This window comes from Musca autumnalis, unplaced genomic scaffold (assembly GCF_047663935.1).
Source record: "Musca autumnalis isolate F117 unplaced genomic scaffold, ASM4766393v1 scaffold_2, whole genome shotgun sequence".
Taxonomy (NCBI): domain Eukaryota; kingdom Metazoa; phylum Arthropoda; class Insecta; order Diptera; family Muscidae; genus Musca; species Musca autumnalis.
The window spans coordinates 198,847,472-198,858,093 of record NW_027411755.1 but is presented as its reverse complement, the minus strand read 5'-3'; the positions used below and the strand labels follow the sequence as shown (position 1 = coordinate 198,858,093).

General features: G+C 37.0%; 1 protein-coding gene across 3 annotated transcripts in view; it reads left to right on the top strand.

Annotated features, from left to right (window-relative positions):
* The first annotated feature begins 1,357 nt into the window (after positions 1–1,357).
* LOC141395099 (uncharacterized) overlaps positions 1,358–10,622 on the top strand; it is a 325,045-nt gene continuing 315,780 nt past the window's right edge. Inside the window, exon 1 of one of the 3 annotated variants that reach the window (XM_073970524.1) lies at positions 1,358–2,645. The gene's annotated coding sequence lies outside the window, so the exon portion shown is untranslated. The remainder of the gene's footprint in view (positions 2,646–10,622) is intronic. The other 2 variants (XM_073970525.1, XR_012410541.1) reach the window with 2 other exon arrangements.

Here is a 10,622-nt window from a genome sequence, read left to right as displayed (position 1 = left end):
TCTCTACCAGTCTCCGCAGCCCTCTTCCTCTTCTGCCGGGTCCGGGATTTCTTCGCAGAATCCCCAGGCACTGCAGTCGATTCCGCGGCTGGGCACACCCTCTTCACGTTCGAGCTGACTTTGTCGCCCTCTGCCAAAGGATTCTCGGAACAGTCTCCTTTGCGTGGTACTTGAAGCGGTGCACTCGAGACGTTTGGGGATGTGGAGCTCTTTTTCTTCTTCGTCGGCTTTACAGTGTTCTGCTCTTCGGGGGATCTGATCCTCTTCGCCGCTTCCGAAGAAGTGGAGGGAGTGTTCATGATCCCTGTGGGAGCATCCTGCGATATAGCCTTTTTGCTTGTCCGTTGCTTCCTGAACTTGCGTCGTTGAGCAGCAGACAGCTGCTTCTTGTGTGTTGTGAGCTTTGCAATGCTGTCGCTCACTTCGTCTACCATCTTGTGGACCTCCTTCTTTTCTGGAATTTCCATGACGGTTATATTATTTTTGCTTTCGCTATCGGATTTGGAGTCTGAGTCGCTACCTGTATCTGAAGGCTGGGTCGAGCATGAACTTCCCCTTAGCTTCTCAGTCTCTTCCTCCCTGTATCTGCCCTGTAGGCTGGCGGTGCACGCAGAATTGGAAGGCCAAAGAATAGATGGCGCAAACAAGTGGATGAAGAGATGACAAGGCGTGTTATTCCAGAAAGCGAAGCACTAAACAGAGAAAATTGAGGATCTTTTCTTAGTTCGGTCTATGGAACAAATGTTCTGTAATGGGCCAGCTAAGTAAGTAAGCAAGTTATTATAACTGTAAAATTCGCTGAGCTGTAATATTTGGACATAATTGCAAATGACCGTTCAATAAAATTCACATTTCAATCTCAACTGTTTTCACCATAGACAAATAAAAGAATAGACAGAGAAATTGTAGTGTGCTTGTTTTTTGTATGGGTCGCCCTAACGAAAACTACGCCGACATCTCACTCAATGGCGTTTTGTTTTGGGGTAAATTGCAAGATTTTGTTGAATTTGTTTATATGAGGATGTAGATCTGGTCAAAGACTACCCAAATGTTGTCTTTTACCAGCATAAATAGTTTAAAAATGTATAGTTATTACCAGTGAGAGAATTTAGGTGAGAGGATTTCTTTGTCTATTCTTTTATTTGTCTATATTTTCACAGCATTAAATTTTTCAAATAATAACGGCTATTTTCCACCAAAAACAGTCAATCTATCTGGCAACATGGCAAACCCCATTAACTCTCTTTTACTCATTTAATAGCTCCAATTTCCACTTTTCACTCATTGTTAAAAATGTAAACAAATGGCAAAAATAGACTCCATTCATTGCAGCCATGGCAACAATAGAGAGTAATTTATGGGAGCTCCCGCTCTCTCTCACATACAAATGCGCGCCAAACAAATACAATTGAGTAGTTGTCAACACAATGCTCCATTGTTTCGCTCTCTCGCGTCTCCAACTCTCTGTTACTCATTAAATTCAAATAAACAACAAATGAATTTCACTCAAACAAAAAAACTCTCACTAACGTGTTTTGCAATGGGGGTTTGTGTTGTTGTGTATTAAGTTAGGACCAAAACAAAAGCAACAACAACAAAAAATCAACAACAGAGAGCCTCCAAATTTTGTGTTCTGTTTATGCTGGCTTGTCGGTTGATGGTATGCTCCGGCATTTGTTACAACTTCAATCTGTTACGGTATTTCAGACGCGTTAGATGTTATTACGTACGTGAATTACGGTCGTCGGTCGTTCGTTCGCATCGTTATTTTTGCTGGATTAATCGAAAATACGTTGTTCGCAAGTATAAAAATAGCAACGAAAGAAATTCTTAAAAAAAGTATAGCAGAGGTGAAGAAATACATATACGAAGTTAAGCTATTTAACGGAATTCCCAAAACCTGCCTTTACTTCTTCTCCATTGATGAGAAAAGTTTGTGAATGGTAATAACAGTTTGTGCGGTGATTAGTGTGCGAAAAAATCCAAAACGGAAATTTAAATTCAAGAGCACAATAACAACAAGATAAGGCTATTGTTTGTAAACAAATGTGAATGGAAAAAAGTGTAAACAAAATTTAAAAATAAAAAAAAAATAATTTAAAAATATTTTTTACTAAAAAATAAATAAAATTGAAAAGTCCAATTTGTTGTTATTGTAAACCGCCCAGTGGCATTTGACAAGTGACTGTCTGTCGTCATTGCAATTTTATTACTACTGACAGCACGTCAAGAAAACATTCTTTGGATTACAAATTTGAAACCAAGTTCACAACGAGTCATTTTGTAGAAGGCCATTTAACCTTTTGACTCAAACGACAAAAGTGTGCCCCCTCTTCTCTAACTATTAACAGAACGCAGGAATAACCCTAACCCCAAGGCAACAATTATCCCAACCCACCAATCATCATATCTTGGGTGTTTTGAAGTAATTTTGACAGCCAGAGTCGTGTTAAATTTCAGTACAAAGTTTTACCCGTCAACCTTTAGAAAAGTGTCAAACTCAGTACTAAAGTGTGTGTTTGTGTGTCTTCTCGCTATCTTCACGCTCGCTTTTTGGTGAAGTGCAAAATAAATTTCAATTATTTTGTCAATTACTTCGTCGCGCTTTGCTGTGTTGCAGAATTTCTATAATCCCCCAACAAAAGGTAAGTCAATGGCATGGTTTTTAATGGCGCGGTAAGCCATAAAATTCTTAGGGAAAATAAGTGTAACTTTGTTATTATCCCTCCCCAACCCTCTATTCATAAGCTCAGCCAACCACTTAGAGACAAATTAAAGGATTTATCACACGTTTAGCGAGCAGGGTTGCCAATAGTTGCCAAAAGACAAATTTATCATTGCATGCTGGGTTACATCCTCTGGCCGAAACACTATAGCTTCGAGTCTATTCGAAAAAAAACCCGCTGTTTGAAATTGGTCCTTCGAGTTGGTTGAGCTCAGTTGTCGTACAGTAACGTTTATATATTTACGCCGCATCCTAGCAAAACTTTGGGGTCCACACGAACCGAACAACATATTACCGACTAATGTGAAAAATCTACATTCTGCATTACCAGTATAATTACCAAACTACTTATTTTACTCATTACCAAACTACTTATTTTACTCATTACAGGGTAATAAGTAGTGGTAGCACGGAGTGTGTGGGTGTCTGATAAAAAAAAAAAAAAACTGAAGGTTGTGAGTTCTACGGCTCCAAACAGTTCTATGTGAGCCCTTAATTTGATAATAGGATTCTTTGCTGGGATTTACTATTCTGGATTCGGCATCGATTAATAAGTGTTAGCCCTATTAAAGCATTTGTGGTTATATCGCTCTCTTTATAAGTGAAGCGGAACAATTTGACACAAGTTCAATCTCGAGGTTATTGTCTACTTTAAGACTTCTTGGCTATCTTTTGAGGCCAAAGCTGGGTTGAATTACTTGTTGTTGTTCTGTAAAGGGTATAGGTTTCCATCTAATCTTTTCTAAACTGCTAATCAACCACTTTTTAGATCCCTGAGTTAGGTGATGTGACGTTCATCAGGACCTTAATAGGTTGTTTGTCAGTGCACCTACAGACGGATAATCATACTATTTTGTTGTAAAAGATTTGAGTGATCATCTGCCTTAGGGAATCTTTATTTCCCACGGACAAAAAACTGACTAACTGACTGAATGAAGATAAGAAAGTTACGGTGCGGACCATAAATAACCGGTAGGATGCCGCCAAGCTAGCCAAGAAAGGCCACAGGGACAAACTCTGCTATACAGTGATCGATATCAATAGAAATTTCGGCAAGATATCCCAGTGATGTGCCTTCTTTGGATCTTAATAGAGGGTTTGCCAGTTGAACTACCGGGCACGGCCCCACCGGCAGATGGAAGCAGGCCGATGATTATACTTTTTTGTTTTAAGCTAGGAAAATCATCTGTGAAAAGACCTGTTTCGGAAAAGATTGGTGTTATAAACTGCTCAGGGAACCAATAATATCCGCGAACAACAAAACTGACTACGGAGGTGTTCCCCTACAACAAAAAACCAAAACGAACAAAGTTGGACAATGTAAATACTCCAGGGGCAAACTGAGCTTGAACGTGACGAAGTTGAGCACGGCCGCGGAAGTGACTGCAGAGCCTGGGGATTCTACGAAGAAATCCCGGTTCCGGCAGAAGAGGGCTGCCGAGACCGGTAGGGAATCGCCAAGGTAGCAAAGAAAGGCTACTGGGACGAATTCTCCTATGCAGTGATCGATACCAATAGAGGCAAGCTTCCAAAGACAGGGAATCGCCAAGGCAGCAAAGAAAGGCTATTGCGACAAACTCTGCTATGTAGTGATCGATACCAATAGAGGCAAGCTACCAAAGACAGTCATTGTGGAAATGGTCAACAACATGATTTTGGATCATCTAATGCAGGTAAGTGAATCAATTCAAATCACCAGCAACGGGGTCAAAGAGGACATGATGGTGTTCCAGTTTGCCCATTGCCATAATCAAGGCTATTGTCAGCAGCATGGAAAGCGGCAAACTCAAGCTGGTGAGGAAAGATAAAATTTCTCAACTAACTAAGACATCCGTTTTTGTCAGAGGTTAGGACAGTAAGTTCGAGGGGGAACACGTGATCGAAGTCTTTGTTCGCCGAAACAAGATACTGGACGTAAAGAGATGTGAAGTCTTCCACAGGGAGGAGCAAGAAAACCGTACTCTCCTTATGTTCAGAATTGAGCATGTCTCCCTAGCCAATCTGACAAAGATTAACGACTTGGTTTTCTCAAAACCTGTCCGCTTCAAACTGGGAAAGGCGAGGATCGGGTTGGACGGGGAAGCCAAAATAAACTGCGAGAAGGGACTACCTCCAAGAAGAGGGAGTTGATGCTGTGACTTCCAAGAAGCGCCTTCACTGGAGGACCAATGATCGAGGCCATTCATATAAACCTTCATCAGAGCGAGATGGTATACATGAGCCAGAGCACAACAAACAGGTAACGAAGTACCAGTATGTAGCGATACAAACTCGCACCACATTGAGTGGGGTGGGACTAACAAACCGGGTCAAGCCCTCTTGGATTACTTGAACACTAACGATCTAATAAGCCTTAACATAGGAAAAAAAGTCAACTATGTTAACAAAATTGGGGAAGGAGGTATTGGATTTAGCCACAAATGCCTACTGGGAACAGTTGTTATACAGACGGCTCGATGATAGGCGGGATTGGTACTTTTCATTAAAGAGCCAGAGACCGCAACCTTTCTTCAGTTACCGGATCACAATAAGGTCTATCAGGCTGAGATCCTGGCGATGACATTGTGTCGGAACTGGATTGCTAAGTCGGGACCAACAATTATTGAAGTCTTTTCTGGCCAGTAAAAGCAATAACACCTAAGACAGTAAAATCAAAAACTGTCTCTGACCGACATTAATCATAATCGGAGACTTTAATGCAGTTCAAAGGCTGTTCTATGTTGTATGAAAATTTGAAATAAAAAATATTTTCATTTATTAGAAAATTTATCTTATTATGCGGAGCTCATTTAAACCGGTCACATAATGTTGGTTGTGTGGGTTCGAATCTTCGGCTTTCCGTTTTCATTACCAAGAAATCATCGGTCATTAAGCTCGACTCCAACGAGAAATTAATTAAAATTAATATTGAAATGATCTTTGCTCTAATTGCAAAATTTTCAAATAAATAAAAATCAGCTTAAGCCAGGCTGGGTTTTGAACCCACGTCCTTAAAAAAACATATGTATGAAAAAAGTGTTGTCACGGCGTGTTAGCGATCAATATCTACCACTGTAAAAAGATATTGCATTAGAAAGGGAAAACGCTCGATGACAAAGAAGGCATTCCACAGGTGATATGTCTGATGAGCCGCTAGCGACGGCGAGACCGGTCACATTATGGTGGTTTTGTGGGTACGAATCTTCTACTTTGCTTTTTCATTTGCAAAAAATCATCGGACATTGAGCTCTACTCCAATTAGAAATGAATTTTTTGTTTAAGATTTTTTACTTGACATTTATTTTCTTTATAAAAGTTTTCATTTCAAATTGTCATAGAACAAGAATTGAGCCCCAGATCGCGCACATACGTTTACCTCTTCTGATAGCTACGTGTACTTACAAAGAGAATAAAAGTCAGCTGGGAGCCACCGTGGTGCAAGCACGTGAGCACGTCCGTCTTGCACTCAGAAGGTCTGTGGTTCAATTCCCGACCAGAACATTTTCGGCGGTGAAAAATCCCCTCAGTGTAATGTTGGCATGCACGACTCGGCAATATCACTGATCCAATATGAATAGGCTTGCACTCCACGCCGTCCAAACTTCGAGCAAGTTCGAAGAAGAGTCCAAACTTTGCACATCGTAATATTTGGTATAGACATACATAGATTAGGTTCGAATATAGACTATATTAGTCCACATTTCTAATTTTTTTCCGAAGAGGGACATGTCTTGGATTTTTGAAATGAATGTCATTGTGGTCCTTATTATGACTGTACAATTTTGTATATATATGATTTCTTAAATCCATCTGCCTTACATATTAGTTTAGCTTTGGGACTTTCTTCTCAAATAAGTTGGCAACTCTTAGCACTAATTCCCTACCTGAAATCTATGTTCCTCCTGTATACACTTTCCCTACAACACCTTTATTTTAGTTGTAATTCTTCGACAGACATTGAAGTTTATTACCGATGAGAGTGGGTTGTCTGGGGTTGGTGGGTGATGTTAAAAAAGGATAGTTGATGGCAAATTGGATAAGCTTTATCCTGGCCCTTTTCGTCCTCCTCTCCCCCACCATAATAAAAAAAAACACCCACAGGTGTAAATGAAGTGGGCGGTGGTAGGTAGTATTTAGTAGTGCTTAGAAGGGTCAGGCCATTAACAGAAGATTGGTTTATTTGTATAAATACTGTGTGTGTGTGTTTATGGTGTACGAGATAACCCGGTTTGGAGGTGGGATTTGTGAAGATATTTTTCGTTATTTTAGGCTTCACATAATCAAATTGCCAGATTTTATGGTTATTTGCCAAGTTGCAAATTAGGGTTAAATTACAAACATTTTGTGTCTATATTGTAATTGAATTTTTCAAAGCAGCCAAAAATGAGGGAAAGATTCGAAAAGCTTAATATGTACCTGAGTTGAGCGGAGGATGTGTCAAGATAAATTAAATTTTCGTTGACATATTTCAGCGTAGTTGGTGGAAGGAAATTAGTTGGATTTTTAGTGGGTGGAATTAGTTTAGAGAATTTATTAAGTAAACGGGGATAATAAAATAGTGACGGAAAGGAGAAGAACATTAAACGTTGTTATAAATGTCGAAAGTGGTCAGGAAATAGTAATTAATATAAAAAAATAATTTGTAAAAATTCACGAGCTTTGATAGCCTTGCAAAAATATTTTTTAAAACTCCAAGAGATTTGAAAGCCTTGCTAAAAATAATTTTTAAAAATCCACCAGCGGTGATAGCCTTTCAAAAATATTTTTTAAAAAATCCAAGAGCTCTGATAGGTTTTGAAAAAATATTTGTAAAACCCACGAGCTCTGGTAGGGGTTGTAAAAATAATTGAAAAGAGCTCTGATAGGGCTTAAAAAAATATCTAAAAAGTCCACGAGCTCTGATAGGGCTTAAAAAAAATATTTTAAAAATACACGAGCTGTCATAGGGCTTGAAAAAAAATATTTTAAAAATACACGAGCTGTGATAGGGCTTGAAAAAAATATTTTAAACATCCACGAGCTTTGATAGGGCTTGAAAAAAATATTTTAAACATCCACGAGCTGTGATAGGGCTTGAAAAAAATATTTTAAACATCCACGAGCTGTGATAGGGCTTGAAAAAATTATTTTAAAAATCCACGAGCTCTGATAGGACTTGAAAAAATTATTTTAAAAATCCACGAGCTCTGATAGGACTTGAAACAATTATTTTAAAAATCCACTAGCTCTGATAGGACTTGAAAAAATTATTTTAAAAATCCACGAGCTCTGATAGGACTTGAAAAAATTATTTTAAAAATCCACGAGCTCTGATAGGACTTGAAAAAATTATTTTAAAAATCCACGAGCTCTGATAGGACTTGAAAAAATTATTTTAAAAATCCACGAGCTCTGATAGGACTTGAAAAAATTATTTTAAAAATCCACGAGCTCTGATAGGACTTGAAAAAATTATTTTAAAAATCCACGAGCTCTGATAGGACTTGAAAAAATTATTTTAAAAATCCACGAGCTCTGATAGGACTTGAAAAAATTATTTTAAAAATCCACGAGCTCTGATAGGACTTGAAAAAATTATTTTAAAAATCCACGAGCTCTGATAGGACTTGAAAAAATTATTTTAAAAATCCACGAGCTCTGATAGGACTTGAAAAAATTATTTTAAAAATCCACGAGCTCTGATAGGACTTGAAAAAATTATTTTAAAAATCCACGAGCTCTGATAGGACTTGAAAAAATTATTTTAAAAATCCACGAGCTCTGATAGGACTTGAAAAAATTATTTTAAAAATCCACGAGCTCTGATAGGACTTGAAAAAATTATTTTAAAAATCCACGAGCTCTGATAGGACTTGAAAAAATTATTTTAAAAATCCACGAGCTCTGATAGGACTTGAAAAAATTATTTTAAAAATCCACGAGCTCTGATAGGACTTGAAACAATTATTTTAAAAATCCACGAGCTCTGATAGGACTTGAAAAAATTATTTTAAAAATCCACGAGCTCTGATAGGACTTGAAAAAATTATTTTAAAAATCCACGAGCTCTGATAGGACTTGAAAAAATTATTTTAAAAATCCACGAGCTCTGATAGGACTTGAAAAAATTATTTTAAAAATCCACGAGCTCTGATAGGACTTGAAAAAATTATTTTAAAAATCCACGAGCTCTGATAGGACTTGAAAAAATTATTTTAAAAATCCACGAGCTCTGATAGGACTTGAAAAAATTATTTTAAAAATCCACGAGCTCTGATAGGACTTGAAAAAATTATTTTAAAAATCCACGAGCTCTGATAGGACTTGAAAAAATTATTTTAAAAATCCACGAGCTCTGATAGGACTTGAAAAAATTATTTTAAAAATGCACGAGCTCTGATAGGACTTGAAAAAATTATTTTAAAAATGCACGAGCTCTGATAGGACTTGAAAAAATTATTTTAAAAATCCACGAGCTCTGATAGGACTTGAAAAAATTATTTTAAAAATGCACGAGCTCTGATAGGACTTGAAAAAATTATTTTAAAAATCCACGAGCTCTGATAGGACTTGAAAAAATTATTTTAAAAATGCACGAGCTCTGATAGGACTTGAAAAAATTATTTTAAAAATGCACGAGCTCTGATAGGACTTGAAAAAATTATTTTAAAAATCCACGAGCTCTGATAGGACTTGAAAAAATTATTTTAAAAATCCACGAGCTCTGATAGGACTTGAAAAAATTATTTTAAAAATCCACGAGCTCTGATAGGACTTGAAAAAATTATTTTAAAAATCCACGAGCTCTGATAGGACTTGAAAAAATTATTTTAAAAATCCACGAGCTCTGATAGGACTTGAAAAAATTATTTTAAAAATCCATGAGCTCTGATAGGACTTGAAAAAATTATTTTAAAAATCCACGAGCTCTGATAGGACTTGAAAAAATTATTTTAAAAATCCACGAGCTCTGATAGGACTTGAAAAAATTATTTTAAAAGTCCACGAGCTCTGATAGGACTTGAAAAAATTATTTTAAAAATCCACGAGCTCTGATAGGACTTGAAAAAATTATTTTAAAAATCCACGAGCTCTGATAGGACTTGAAAAAATTATTTTAAAAATCCACGAGCTCTGATAGGACTTGAAAAAATTATTTTAAAAATCCACGAGCTCTGCTAGGGCTTGAAAAAAATATTTTAAAAATCTACGAGCTCTGCTAGGGCTTGAAAAGAATATTTTAAAAATCCACGAGCTCTGCCAGGGCTTGAAAAAATATTTTAAAAATCCACGAGCTCTGCTAGGGCTTGAAAAAATATTTTAAAAATCCACGAGCTCTGCTAGGGCTTGAAAAAAATATTTTAAAAATCCACGAGCTCTGCTAGGGCTTGAAAAAAATATTTTAAAAATCCACGAGCTCTGCTAGGGCTTGAAAAAAATATTTTAAAAATCCACGAGCTCTGCTAGGGCTTGAAAAAAAATATTTTAAAAATCCACGAGCTCTGCTAGGGCTTGAAAAAAATATTTTAAAAATCCACGAGCTCTGCTAGGGCTTGAAAAAAATATTTTAAAAATCCACGAGCTCTGCTAGGGCTTGAAAAAAAAAATATTTTAAAAATCTACGAGCTCTGCTAGGGCTTGAAAAAAATATTTTAAAAATCCACGAGCTCTGCTAGGGCTTGAAAAAAATATTTTAAAAATCCACGAGCTCTGCTAGGGCTTGAAAAAAATATTTTAAAAAACCACGAGCTCTGCTAGGGCTTGAAAAAAAATATTTTAAAACTCCACGAGCTCTGCTAGGGCTTGAAAAAAATATTTTAAAAATCCACGAGCTCTGCTAGGGCTTGAAAAAAATATTTTAAAAATCCACGAGCTCTGCTAGGGCTTGAAAAAAATATTTTAAAAATCCACGAGCTCTGCTAGGGCTTGAACAAAATAT